At 42.1% G+C, this 13,790-nt stretch overlaps 1 pseudogene; it reads left to right on the forward strand.

Annotated features, from left to right (window-relative positions):
* Positions 1–480: 480 nt before the first annotated feature.
* On the forward strand, positions 481–12,443 carry LOC118930128 (dynein regulatory complex protein 9-like; annotated as a pseudogene).
* The last annotated feature ends 1,347 nt before the right edge of the window (positions 12,444–13,790 follow it).

Below are 13,790 nucleotides of genomic sequence, written 5' to 3' on the forward strand. Positions count from 1 at the left end.
TCTCCAAAAGGTAGTTCAGGACTCAGAGGCCATGACAGATGACCCTTACCACAGCAACCTTGTTTTTGTTTTTTTTTTTAACAACCAAAAGCAGGTCATGGAGGCCAGGGTTCAGGAGAAGGAAAGGAAGAAAGAGGCAAGGCACCAGGAGGAAGAAAGGCAAAGAGAAGCTGGGCATGCCCAGATGATAGCAGCCTTACAGGGTTGAGGCAGCCCATTGGTACCCCCAAACCCACCTAAGGATGGCTCCACAAGGTGCTATATCTGCCACTAGGTGGGCCATTGGGCCAAAGAATGTCACTGCCTGCCCAAAATGTGGAAAGGCAGGACACTGGGCTGCCCTCTGGCCTTGAAATCATAAGGGATCAGGGGTCTGAGACAACACTAGACCTGCAGCTGCTCAACCAGGACTGATGCAGCCCCCTCCAGGTGACCCCACCACAAGAGATCACCATCACTGGACTGGTGCAAAGGGTATCAATGGATGAAGCAAGTAGGACAATAACTTTCCTTTTGGATACTGGGGCCACCTACTCTGTTCTGACTTATGGTCCAAACCCCTCACCACAAGAGCTTGCGCTGTCTTGGGACTTAGTGGTAAGCCTACTTCTCTGCCATTTACTCTCTCGTTGTGCTGTCTGTGGGAAGAGCATACCTTTTCCCACAGCTTCCTGGCAATGCCTGAATGTCCCAGCCCTTTGTTAGGCTGGGATAGTCTACAAAACCTGTGACCTTGAGTCTCTGTGAGAGAATGGCCTTCCCATCAGACTCCCCTACAAATATTATATTAAATTTGTGTTGACTGATAAGGATAACCCAGCACAGAGCCCAGAGACTTGGGAAAATGCTATCAACCCTAACATCTACGACCAAGGCATCCCCGGGACAGCCATTACAGCCTCCCTGTGAGAACTGAACTAAAGGATCCTACTAAGTTCCCACCTACCAGACTGGTTTTTGTAAAGGAGAGCCCACCGCCCACACATTTGTCAGTCTGCTCCTAAATCAGTCTCCATTCCTTCTTGTTCACACAAATAGGCCACCAGAACCCAGCCCAAAGCACCCTTTTCCAGACCCTTGGACCAACCTAATCAAGCCATACCCACCACCCAACTGCTTTTCCCCTCATAGCATCCAGTTTAGCTGCCCAGACTACTCAACTTGGTGGACAGAAATTTCCAAATGAACAGAGAAGCACCAGCACCATAACTGTCCTGTTCATTACCTCTTTCACCTCCTACCTATCGCCCTCTTTGGGACTATACTGGGTCTGTAGACACAGAGCCTATTTTAAGCTCCCTCCTGGGTGGATGGGACACTGCTCTTTGGGTTTTAGAGTAACAGAAATGTCCTTGGCTATTGCCAATATGTCCTTCCCTTATCCAGTGTAGTATCACCAAAGTTGACCAAACATGTGGGACCCCCTTCCCCCACTAAGAGTGGGTCTTGCAACTCTCCTGAGAACTGCGGGGGCAGCCACTGCAGGTACCACCCTAGGGATTCAATCCCAATTATCCCAGGAAATAGCTAAGAATTTCTGGCAAACAGTTGCTGCCTTGACAGGACTTCAGAGCCAATCAGATTCACTTGCTGGGGTGGTTCTTCAAAACCAAAGAGCATTAGACCTCCTCGCTATGAGCAAGGGAAGAACCTGCCCATATCTAAGGGAGGAATGCTTCTTCTACATCATTCAGGCGAAGTACAGGAGGACATACACAGGATCCTAGACTCCACAGATAAGATTGAAACTTTGGGCACAGCAGCCTCAAGCTAGAAATCATGGCTAACATCCTCCTTGTATTCTTGGAATTTCTTCCAGTTTTACTAGTCATAGACTTTGCCACTGGACCCCCCTTTCTTAATCTCTTTATTTGATTTCTCTTTTCCTGGCTTCAGACTCTATAACTACAAATGATGATTCAAGATGGCTACAAACCAGTTCAGATATCCTTAGCCTCCATTGGTATGGGACCCCTGGATGGACCAGAACCTTCATCTGGACATGGTCTCCCAGATCCTGGACCCCACAGGACTTACCAACCAGTCATAAACTCCAAACCCTGACTGACAGAGAGTAAGCATTGGGACCCAGTCCATGTACACCACTCCTCCATCAGCAGGAAGTGGCCAGAGTGGTAACTGTCCCAATGCTGAAAGAGTTGGGACCCAACTGAGGGAGGAATGTTAGGTAGAAGGACAGATATGAACAGCCAGGGAAGGGGAAGATAAGGTTCAAGGAAAAAATTGCCCAGTTAGAGGGTCCCACTTGAAGACAATAAAAGCTTTGCAGGGAGATAACTTTCTTGCCTATCAGGACCAGGCCAAACTGGTCCCAACCAGATTACAATGCAGGCAAAATCAAACAAAACTAAGAACCACCCAAACCATACCTCATCATAATCACATTAAAATAAAATTGTGGTTTTGCTCCCCTCCCCTCCTCCCTCTGTGGGCTTTTCTGTGTAAATTCTGGGAAAGGACATGTGCACCAAGAGGAATGGGTGTATAACTAGAACTATCAATCAAATGACCTCCCCCTGTCAATCAAAGAGGAGTCTCCCAGCTAGGACATGATAAATAGACCCTCCCCTAAAAGATCAGTGTCTTTGTCTATTTTGACTCTGGCCTGCTCCTTCCCTGGAGTGTACTCAAATAAATTTTCATTCTGGTTCACTATTGTGTCTCTGCCTTTCAATTCCTTATTTCAATAGGGAAAAGAACACAGGAGAATAAACTCAACAGGCAAAAAAGTTACTTATAGCTACTCTCCCTCTCTGACACAGAGTGGCAGGGGAGGCAGCCCTTAACAAAGCATCTTTCAGAAAGAAACAGGTAGTCTGTGTGGCAGCAAGTTGTGGGGAGGCAGCATAGAGGTGGACAAGTTTTCCTTCTTACCCTTCTAGGTTCTTTGGCTGCTCTAATAATTAAACTGACATAAGACAGATTAATTGGAGGGCATCAAACAGAAATTTAATATTATATCTACCTGCTATATACATGGAAGACACCGAGAAAAACTGAGTAACTTCCTGAAATGGCTGAAACCATCATGTTAAGTACCATCTCCAGCTACAGACAACAGATTTTGAGGGTGGAGAGCCTGTTATGGGAGGTGACCAAGAAAAGCAGAGTAATCAGAGTAAGGTTGTTATGAAGACTTAAGTTATTACCTTCTCCACTGAGAAGAGTTTCTAGAAATTGACAGTCATCCCCCCTCTTCCTGGTACAGCAGGGAGACACCCTTACAAATAGAGAGCTTCTTATACATGTTGTAAGTCCAGGGAAAGGAAATCCCAGGGCAAAATACTTCTAAAAACCAAAATCAGTCAAAGGGAGAAATAAAGTTTAAAACTCGTTTATTGCTTACAAACAGCAGTCCAGGGCCGTCTCTCTCCTCTGCTCCTGAAGAAGCAAGCAAGCAAGCAAGCCCCTCCCCTTAAACTCTCAGGTTCAGATAACCCCTCCATTGCCCAGGTAATTACCCATTGATATGGAGATGACCTTTCCACCCCTGAGGAGTGATGCAAATGCACTAAAGCCATACTTCTTTCCACCTCTGAAGGCCTACTGATATGCAGATGTACTAAAGCTAGGTGAGATATTCTGCAAATATTACAATTTTACCCACACATGCAAATGTCTCTTACAAAAAAAGACCTTCTTCTCAGACTTCAGAACTTCACCTGTGTTTCTCTTTCTTGAAATAAACAGCTTACAATAATCAATACACCAAAGAGGCCATGGGTAAAATTTCAGTATTTCCAGAATCTCTTGCCTGGCTTTAATACATCTCCATATCAATAGGTGTTTCCAAGGGGAAAGAAGTATCAATCTCCAAATCAACAGGTAAACAAGGGCCAGCAGGGCTTATCTGGACCAGAGAGGTTGGGTGGAGCTCTCTCTTCTTCCGCATCCAGGTCTGGAGAGAGGCAGGATGACTACTTGTAAGCAATAAATGGCTTTCTTCCACTTTATTTATCCCTTTGAAGGATTTCGGTTTCAAAAGTATTTTGCTCTGGGATTTTCCCCCCAGAGTTATGGAGGCATATTTTAGGCTGTTGTATTTTGCTCTTCTTCAGGAGAAAATCAACTTGTAACAGTCCAGAAGAAGAGCAAATGCCAAGTCATTGCTTAAGAAGCCTGTGGCACAGGGGGCTTTACTGCACGACTGTCAGGATAATCTTGTCAGCCTGAGGTTTTATATTTAAATCCGAGCAGGCTGAAGTCTCAAGTGCCCTTCACACACAATTCTTCAGCAAACAAATGGTCTATGACACATGTCTCCCAGCATATTGTGAAGATAGTTCTTATATTGTTGGGCCCAAGATCTATTATTCACAGCACATGGCCTTGGTTGGTCATTGAAAAATAAGGCAGGGAGGTAGTGCAGGGAGTCCTTCTTCACTCCTTTAGCCAAAATAGACTCCAAAGACATAAGATGTGTAAATGTAACAAAATGAAACTTGTAAACCCCAAGAAAAAATCATGATAAATTTTAAACAATAAATTTAGGGTGTTTGATCAAAAAAGTTTGGAGAACACTACGTCAGTTTAAAAAAAGCAAGAAAAGAGCATATAATCCTTGTTAATGTATCTCTGTTAGTTAAGAGAGAGAGACATGAGCAGTGGGGAAGGGGAAGATAAGGTTCAACAAAAGAACTGCCCAAGCCACACCTCAATAATTTCATTAAATAAAATTTACATTGATGCTTTGTCCCCTGCCCCCACCCATGGGCTTTTGCCTGTGTGCAATCTGGGAAAGGACATGCACACTGAGAGGATTGGCTACAAGAGGCATCTCCTAGCCAGAATGTAATAAAAAGGCCTCCCACCTAAATGATCAGGGCCTTTGTCTACCTAGACTCTGACCCAATCCTTGGAGTGTATTCAAATTAAACGTTTGCTCTGCTTTGCTATTGTGTCTGCCTTTCAATTCTGTTTTGGTGGGGACAAGAATCAAGAACAAATGTGATCTGCAATATCTCTATCTTTGTATATATTATACATTATATATATATAATTTATATTTTACATAATATATATAATTTATATTTTATATATGTAATAGACATATTTTATAATTACATATTTATAATACATATATAAAATATCATTTGTATATAAAACACGGATTTATATCTACAACTGTAAAAGCAACAGTTCACTGTATCATAACATTACATATTTCTATAAATCTTTTTAGACATAAATTTAATCCTTGCAACCACTCCATGAGGTACATGATCAGAAATCAGCCCTATGTTTAGAGAGTCAATGTGTAATAATAATGGTAAACAATGAAATCAGTGGTTCACTTCATCTTATATATGAAATCTGTGAGTGTTTATATATGTGTGTAGGGGCTACCAGTAGACCACCCCAAGATATGCCATTTTGGCAGGCAGATTATTTCAAGCTAAAAACAATCAAGGCCCAAAAGACTCAGAAACTTTGATTCCCCACCCCTCAACTGCATAAAAATAATTTAGATAGAGATGCTGCTCGACTCAGACCCCTCCCCACTTCTCCTTAGTTCAAAATTACACATATACCTCATTGTCCATGATTGTCTTTGGAATTTCATGTCTATGGATTCTTCAACGTACATAACTAAACTTTGCTTTTTTACCCCTATTAATTTGTCTCATGTTAATTTGATTCTTAGACCAGCTTGAAGAACCTTGATAGGTAGAGGAAAAGCCTTCCTTCCTGTAGAGAAAATGAAAATCTTATGACCAGGATCTCACCTGGCTTTAATATTGCCCATTGTATACATAAAAGATCCTGTTTGCATAACTATGGGCGTCAGGATGTTTATTGGCTTACCCAGCCCCCTAGAGTGAAACTGTCAGTCACAGAAGTACTGGCTCAGGGCAGGGATGGAGAGGAAATACACAAGCACCTGGACATAATTGGTCTGACATCTGCCTGTCACCATAGAGACCCGCCCACAGAGTTCTAGGGGCGGGGAAGAAGAAAGGAGAGACAGCAGCAGGAGCAGAGAAGCAGCGAGCTTAGGGGGTGGAGAGAGGAAGCAGAAGAGAGAAGCTGCACAGTCCCAGTGCTAGGAAGGAAGAGAGGCCCATGCTGGGAGCAGGAGGGAGAAGCGCTGGAGCCAGAAGAGATCGAGCTGTTTATGCATAGCTTGCTGGGTGACCACTGTTAGCATAACTTGGTGTGAGCCCTTTATAACTCCCAACTTTTTGTTGTCTTTAATCAATCTGACTGAATTCATTGTGAATTTGCACGATTTGGGGATCCCCCTCCTCCTGGAGCAACACTCCCCAACACTGTAATCTGAAAAACAGTCTCTCCTTGACCGGACTCTAATCAGGCTCCTCTGAACTCTTACCAACTAGTCGCTGATTACTGGGCTTCCATGTTCACCTCTGCATTGTTCAGTTTTAGCATGAATCCTTCTAAGTAAGTTTAGCTAGAAACCCCAGCTATTGATATCTGATCACTCTCAATATCGAATTAGATTCTTCATTCTTCACCATCCCCTAGGTCATGTCTGATCACCGTGGCCCGCCCTCAGCAAGAACCCTGTTAGATCACTTAAGCCAGAATACCCCCTTACCTTTGATGTTTCCCTTTAATACTTTTCTATCCACTGATCCTCAGATAAATTCCCCCTTTTCCTTTATGTATTCATAGTTGAGCACAATCACTCTTCCCACTATAAAACCCTACTGCAGTGGTCCCTACACCTGTAGTGATGGTCCTGAATAGTCTGTCTTACCATTCTCTAACAAGGGTCACAAATAATGTTTTCCTTTCTTTTTTATCATTTTTTAGTTGGAATATAGTTTATATTCAATATTATATGGGTTTCAGATGAACAACTTAGTGATTCATCAATTATATATATTATTAAATGGGTAACTTTTTCTTTAACAAATCTTAGTGTGAAGTAAACCACTACTTACAACTGTAGGCATAAATCCATGTTTTGAATAGTCTTCTTGGTAATTTTTAATATTTGGGCCCAACTTCTTTTCAGATCTGATGAGACTCTAAGTTTTTTTAAACCCCACAATACAGCTGACAAAGAGCTGAAATGAAGAGAGCATCAGAGGGCCAAGAACAGGAGAGCAACTCATTTGCTTGCGCGACACTGGTCAGCTTGTGCTACCCATGCAGTGGACATTGCTGTTGCTGGCCTGGCCTCGGTCACTGGGAAGATGCGTCACTGAGTTACTCTCTTCAATTTCAAAGTCCTGGGGTGGATGCATGACCCCATGATGGAATCTGGGTAACAGATCTACCCCTGGCTGCCCTGGGGCAGACAAAGAACAATTTCAGCTTCCCTAATGTGAGTCAAGGTTCTGCATGAAATGGGAGGTTCCCAATGAAGGGAACAGAATATGCCACCCTGAAATATGCCTCTTTGGTATAAGAATTATCTTGAACTAGCTATTTTTAAGGAACAGCAGACACAGAAGAAGCTCTGAAAAGTTTCTTTTGTAAGGAACATTTACATTTATAAGGGAACTCTCCATTTGTAAGGGTGTCTCCCTCTCTGTACCAGGAAGAAGAAGATGACTAATCCCCAGAAACTTATCGATGAAAAAGGCAATAGCTTAAATCTGCATAATAATCATACCCTGGTTTACTGTGCTTTTCCTGATAATCTCCCATAATGGGCCTTCCCCTAACATCTTTCTTTTGTCTTTACCTGAGGTGATGCTCGGGCCATTGTGGGGAGTTACTTGGTTTTCCTGGGCCTCTCCTGTGTATACAGGAGGCAGACATGTTAGTAAATTTCTGTTTTTCTCCTCTTATTCTGTCTTTTATTACAGGGAATCTTAGCCAAGAACCGAGAAGGGCAGAGGGAAAATTATTTTTCCTCCCCTGCACCAAAAATAGGAGGAGCTTGGATACTGGACAACCGTGACAATGAAAACTGTCCACTACAGCATGTCTTTGAAAATCATAGTGGCTGAGAGCGTGGGCACCAGAGTCACAAATGGCAATCAAATACCAGATCCAACATTTTCCACCCCTGTCGCTTGATTTCTCTTCTTCTTTATTTTTAATTTGAGATATAATTGACATAAATTATATGAGTTTTAAGTGTACAACATAAATGGTTCAGTGTTTGTATATGCTGTGAATTGATCATCACCATGTAACTTCTCTTGTTATGCAGGCAGGGGAGTTCCACCAGCGAATGAAGCCCTAATGCTCCAAAGCAGTCACTGGATACAATGCCTTATTTCTCTCCTCTGTACCTAGGATGGTGTTAGCTATGTGCCCTCCTTTGGAGAACTGAGACAACAGTCACTCAAAGCTCTTCTTTCCAGGGCTTAATTCCCTCACCGAACCCCTTATGACAGTTGCTGCAGGCTAAGTAAACCATTTACCTTTTCTATACCTGTTTTTTTTTTCATTTTCACTTCTAAAGTGTGGGTAGAAATTATACCTTGTTCATATTTTTTAAATAGAACTTAACGAGCTAAGACATGTAAAACATTTAAAACGGCACAAGGCACAATAATAGATGTCACTGGTATCAATATCACATCTGTATTTGTGTTTTCCACTTCCGGTAATACAGGTGCTCAGTAAATAGTTTAGGAATGAACAGGTATATGCATACATAAAGATGAACATTGGTAGTATGCAGAATAAATTAGGACAGACTGGCGGCACAAAGACTGTTTGGAACCTGCTGGAATAATAACAAAAAGATAAGTAAAGAGGTTTTGAAACAAGGGGACAGTAGTGAAAATGGAGATGATCGCAGGTTTCTGAAAGACTGCAGAGGTGGTTCCACAGGACTTGGAATTGACAGGGTGCAGGGAACGGAGATAAGTCAGAGTTGGGAGCTTGGGTAACTGAATGAACAAATAGTGAAGCCATTCATAGGGAAAAAACTCCAGGGAGGGAAGATGAGCTGTTTTAGGGACATTTGGGAAAATAATCTTGTGAGGAGGAATCTGAAAGAGTGTATATTTATTCAAAAAGATCTCTTGTTAAATCCAAGGAATCCTCCAAACAGTACTGCATCCAAAGCATTTCAAGAAGAATGCCATGTTTGGTGGCTTCGTTTGCAGGGTTGCAAGTCACAGAAACCATGGTAACTACCTTAAGGAGGAGCAGCAGTGGGATGCAGGAATTTATTGCTGTAATATGGGGAAAAACTGTTGATTTAATTGTGAAGAATTCAGCAGAGCCTCAGAAAGCAATCATAGTTGGAAAGAAAAGCCATCGGGCACCCAGGAAGGACTGAATCAGGATCTCCTTTCTTAGGATGGCTTTCTTACCCTCTCCCTGAAACCAGCCTTTTTGCTACTCAGGCTGCATGACGGGAGGTGGCCATGTCACCTATAGCAGATGTCAATGTTCCACTCAGACCTCCTTTTTGACCTTTTTGTGGCTATTTTAGTTGTGGAATACTTTCCCTTCCAACAGTCAGTACCTGCAACTCTGTTCAGAGGACTGCAAAACAGGTCCTGGAGTCTGGTTTGCTGAGAACTTACATTTCCCCACCCTAAGGACCACTGACAATAGCTGAAGGCATTTGAATGTCCTGCTTCCTTGCCTCTAATCAGGAAAACTGCAAGGCATAACTTATATGCCAAAGTTCTGCTGAGGGACAAGAATGAGTTTCCCTATACTCTGTGGGACTTCTGCTTCCTCCCTTTTCCTGTCTCGTTTCCATCAGTCCCTTACTGAGTTTCTCCTGTGAGCACTTACTTAATGATTTGTATTCTCATCTCAGGGTCTGCTGCAGGGCAACCCAACTATTACAGATAAAATTGCATCCCCCAAAAAGATATGTTGGAAATAAGGTCACTGCAGATATAATTAGTTAAGATGAGGTCATTATGGTGGACTCTAATCCAATATGACTGGTGTCCTTATAAACAGGAGAAATTTGGACGTAGACAGACATGCACAGAGGGAAGATACACAGGGAGAAGATGGCCATGTAACTGGAGTGATGCATCTACAAGCCAAGGAAGGCCAAGGATTGCCGGCAAACACCAGAAGCTAGAAGAGGCAAGAAAGGATTTTCCCCTAGGGTTCTCCAAAAGAGAACAAGCCCTTGATTTCAGACTCCTGGCCTCCAGGATGTACGGAACCTCCATTCGCTTTAAGCTACACAGTTTTTGGTACTTTGTTATGGCAGCCCTAAGCAACAAACTAATAAAAACACTGCTCCCCAATTTTTATAGCTCTTCTCTTCAAGAAATTAGCAGAGACTGACACTAGATTTTCTTAGCTCCTATTCCAAATTCTCAGGGTATAGATTGTGATTGGATTACCCATGTCCTTCACCTATATTTAGGGGATAGAATAATATTATATAAACATCAACGTTATTAGTTAGGGAGGAAACAGTTCTGATTGAAAAGGGGAGCATTGTTTGTGCCATAGAACGGAGAGAGTTCCCCAAAGTGGCCACTGCAAAATTTCTCAGAATGGAATTTTCTAGTCCTTTGTATGGTCCTAATGCCAAACTGGCATGTATCCAAGAACTGATGAAAGAGTTTTGTTACTTCTTCAGATTTAGACAATCCTCCAAATGTATAGGGTTTCAAAAACATGAGATTTGAAAAAGCCTTGAAGTTGATTTAGTGTTACCATTTTGATTTCTTGATTTGGCTTCTCAATGGCAACAATGCATGCTACAGAATCACATTACTTCAGAATGAACAACAAATTCTGCTGTGCACTGAAACATGAAGTCAATTTATGTCAAATGTTGTTTCACAGAGTTTGAAACATAATAAACAGAAATATTACTAGTATATCTATGAATTTATTAGCAAAACAGTATTTTATCTCTTAAGCCAACTCTAAAAGGGAGAACAAAAGATACAAAGTCAGAGGAAGTTTGTTTTTCTTTCTCATGACTCATATTGAAAGCAGAACATTTTGCACACTAGTGCAGAGGATGAGTTTCATTTCCACTATCTCAGCAGCAGCTAATTTGAACCTGATTCAAAGTCAATGGTTTTCAAGCAGTTACTAGTATGCATGTATTTATTAACAGACAGGGACCAAGTCACATTTTTCTCCTACTTCCTCTACTAATCTAGTTATGAAATGCGATTTTCAGCAACATATGTGCATATGTGCAATGAGATGAGATGCAATTTGCTTATTTCAATATCCATTCAACTTTTCTCTTTAAGTAACATTTATTTTCTCTTTCAGGGCAGAGGAATTTCAGAGAAAGAAACCTGGCTCCTTGAAGGTTTGCTGGCTAAACTCGGCTATCACCATTAGTTGCCCAGAAGTAGCCCCCACTATGAGAATTCTGATGTAAGTATTTTATAAAAGATGGGTTCCTAGGAAAGCCTGGCAAAAGAGGAAGGAACAAGGCAGGGGTGGGGAAGACAGCATGCATGGATGTGACTTTAGGCTACGTTGTGATCATCCTGAACCTGAGTAAGTTACACCTCAGAGTTTGTGCTGTTTCCAGTCCAACAGCTAGGCTTCCTTACTCCTGCACCAGCCATTGGATGTGGGTCATCCAGTATTCTGGTCAGAATGTTTGTTTCCCCCAAAACACGTATGTTGAAGACTAATCTCCAAGGCGATGGCATTAGGAGGCGTGGACTTTGGGAGATGGTGAGGCCATGAAGCTAGAGCCCTCGTGAACTGAATTAGTGCCCTAATAAATGAGACCCTGCAGAGCTCCCTTGCCCCTTTCTGCCATGTGAAGATATAAGAAGTCTGCAACCCAGATGAGGGTCACAACTTAATCATGCTGGTACTGTGATCTTGCACTTCCAGCCTCCAGATCAATGAGAAATAATTTTTGTGATTTATAAGCTACCCAGTCTGTAGTATTTTTGTATTTTGTTATATATATTACACAGGGATTAAAGTACAGTTGGAATGAATATATGGCTCACCTCAAGGATCACATGCAAGAGATGAAAGCAAAAATCAGCATGGAGAATTGTTATATGAAGAGAAATGATGAGCTGTAGATTTCTGAGACCCAGAGAAAAATGTAACAAAAAAGAGAAGTCTTGCTGCATGAGATTGAGAAAGTAAGGTTGAAAACTGAAGAAGAGAACCAGATTTGTATGGAGATTCAAATGTTCCTTAGAAAGGAGCCTCAGAAACTTGAGGAGAACTAGAGTTCTGGGAGGAGAAATTTGACAAGGACACAGAAATGAAATAGAATGAAATAAATTCTTGCAAAGCTGCAAAGGCCAGTGACTTATTCTACCTTCATGACCTCACAAAGACACCAGGGGAATATGAACAGGTCATCACTGAAGACTATAGAAAAGGAGACCAGGAAGAAGATACAACAGAATGACTTGGAATTAAACACCATCATCTAGCTCCAGGTCTGGTGGTGAGATACTGTGGTACAGAATGAAATTGGTGGTTTCAAAATGCCTAACGATAAGGACAACAGCAAGGATTCAAACAGTAAAAGGAAAGACAGGTGGAGGGGCAAGAAAAAGTGACCAAGGTACCTTTTGTCTTTTCCTCTGGTATTCAGGAGATGGGAAGGAGGACTTGAACAGAGTGAGAAACATCTTTTACCATCGCAGACAATTCACCTAGGGGTCATATCTTACTTGGACATTCCCAGGTGAGACCTGGGTAATTCATTTGGCCTGTTATATCAGTTTTCAAGTCCTAAATTAGGATTACGTAATTGAGTTAGGGTTTCCTCATGTTTTGAAATCATTTGGCTGGGCATAAATATTTCAAGGAACCTTGTAAAGATTCTTCTCCGTCTTGGGGCGGAAGATGTAAGAACTTGTTCATTATGCTTCAGAAGATTGGAGACTGACGAGAATTAGGCTTGGGGTGGATTAATGATTGTGTATTGAGCATTGACTCCCCTATACAGAATTCTATTGTTGTTAACAAACATTTGATCAATAAATATGAGAGATGCCCTCTAAAAAAAAAAAGAAGAAGAGCAAAATAGAAATTTTAGAACTTAGAACTATAAAAATTCAGTGGATAGGATCAAGAGCAGAGTGGAAGGTAAGGAGAGAGGAATTACTTAACTTGAAGAAAGAACAATAGAAATTACACAATCTAAACAACAGAGAGAAAACACAGTGAAAATATTGAATAGATTCTCAGAGACCTATTGGAAGATAAAAATAAGATCTAACATTTATGCCACTGAAGTCCCAAAAAGAGAGGAGAAATAGGGGCTGAAAAACTGCTTAATGAAATAATGCTTGAAAACATGACAAAGTATAAACCTACAGATTCAAGAAGCTGAGTGGAGGGAGCCAAGATGGCGGCGTGAGTAGAGCACCGGAAATCTCCTCCCAAAACCACATATATCTATGAAAATATAACAAAGACAACCCTTCCTAGAATAAAGACCAGAGGACACAGGACAATATCCAGACCACATCCGCACCTGAGAGAACCCAGCGCCTTGCGAAGGGGGTAAGATACAAGCCCCGGCCCGGTGGGAGTCGAGTGCCCATCCCCCCAACTCCCGGTGGGAGAAGAATAGGCAGAGCGGGAGGGAGATGGAGCACAGGACTGCCGAACACCCAGCCCCAGCCATCCGGGCCAGAGTGCTGGGCCCTGGATACTAGGAAAACAGGGCAGCAATAACAGTGAGCGGGCACATGAGGCCGGGCCCCGGAGGACATAAGAAAAGCAAGCGACCATTTTTTTTTTTTTTTTGCTGTTTTGTTTTGGTGAGCGATTTTTGGAAGTCTTAAAAGGATAGGGACCCCAATACTAGGGAAACAGGGCAGAAAGACCGGTGAGCAGAGGCCTGAGGCTGGCACCGGAGAATAAAGAAAAACAAGCGAACACATTTTTTTTTTTGT

This window comes from Manis pentadactyla, chromosome X, assembly GCF_030020395.1.
Source record: "Manis pentadactyla isolate mManPen7 chromosome X, mManPen7.hap1, whole genome shotgun sequence".
NCBI classification, from domain to species: Eukaryota; Metazoa; Chordata; class Mammalia; order Pholidota; family Manidae; genus Manis; species Manis pentadactyla.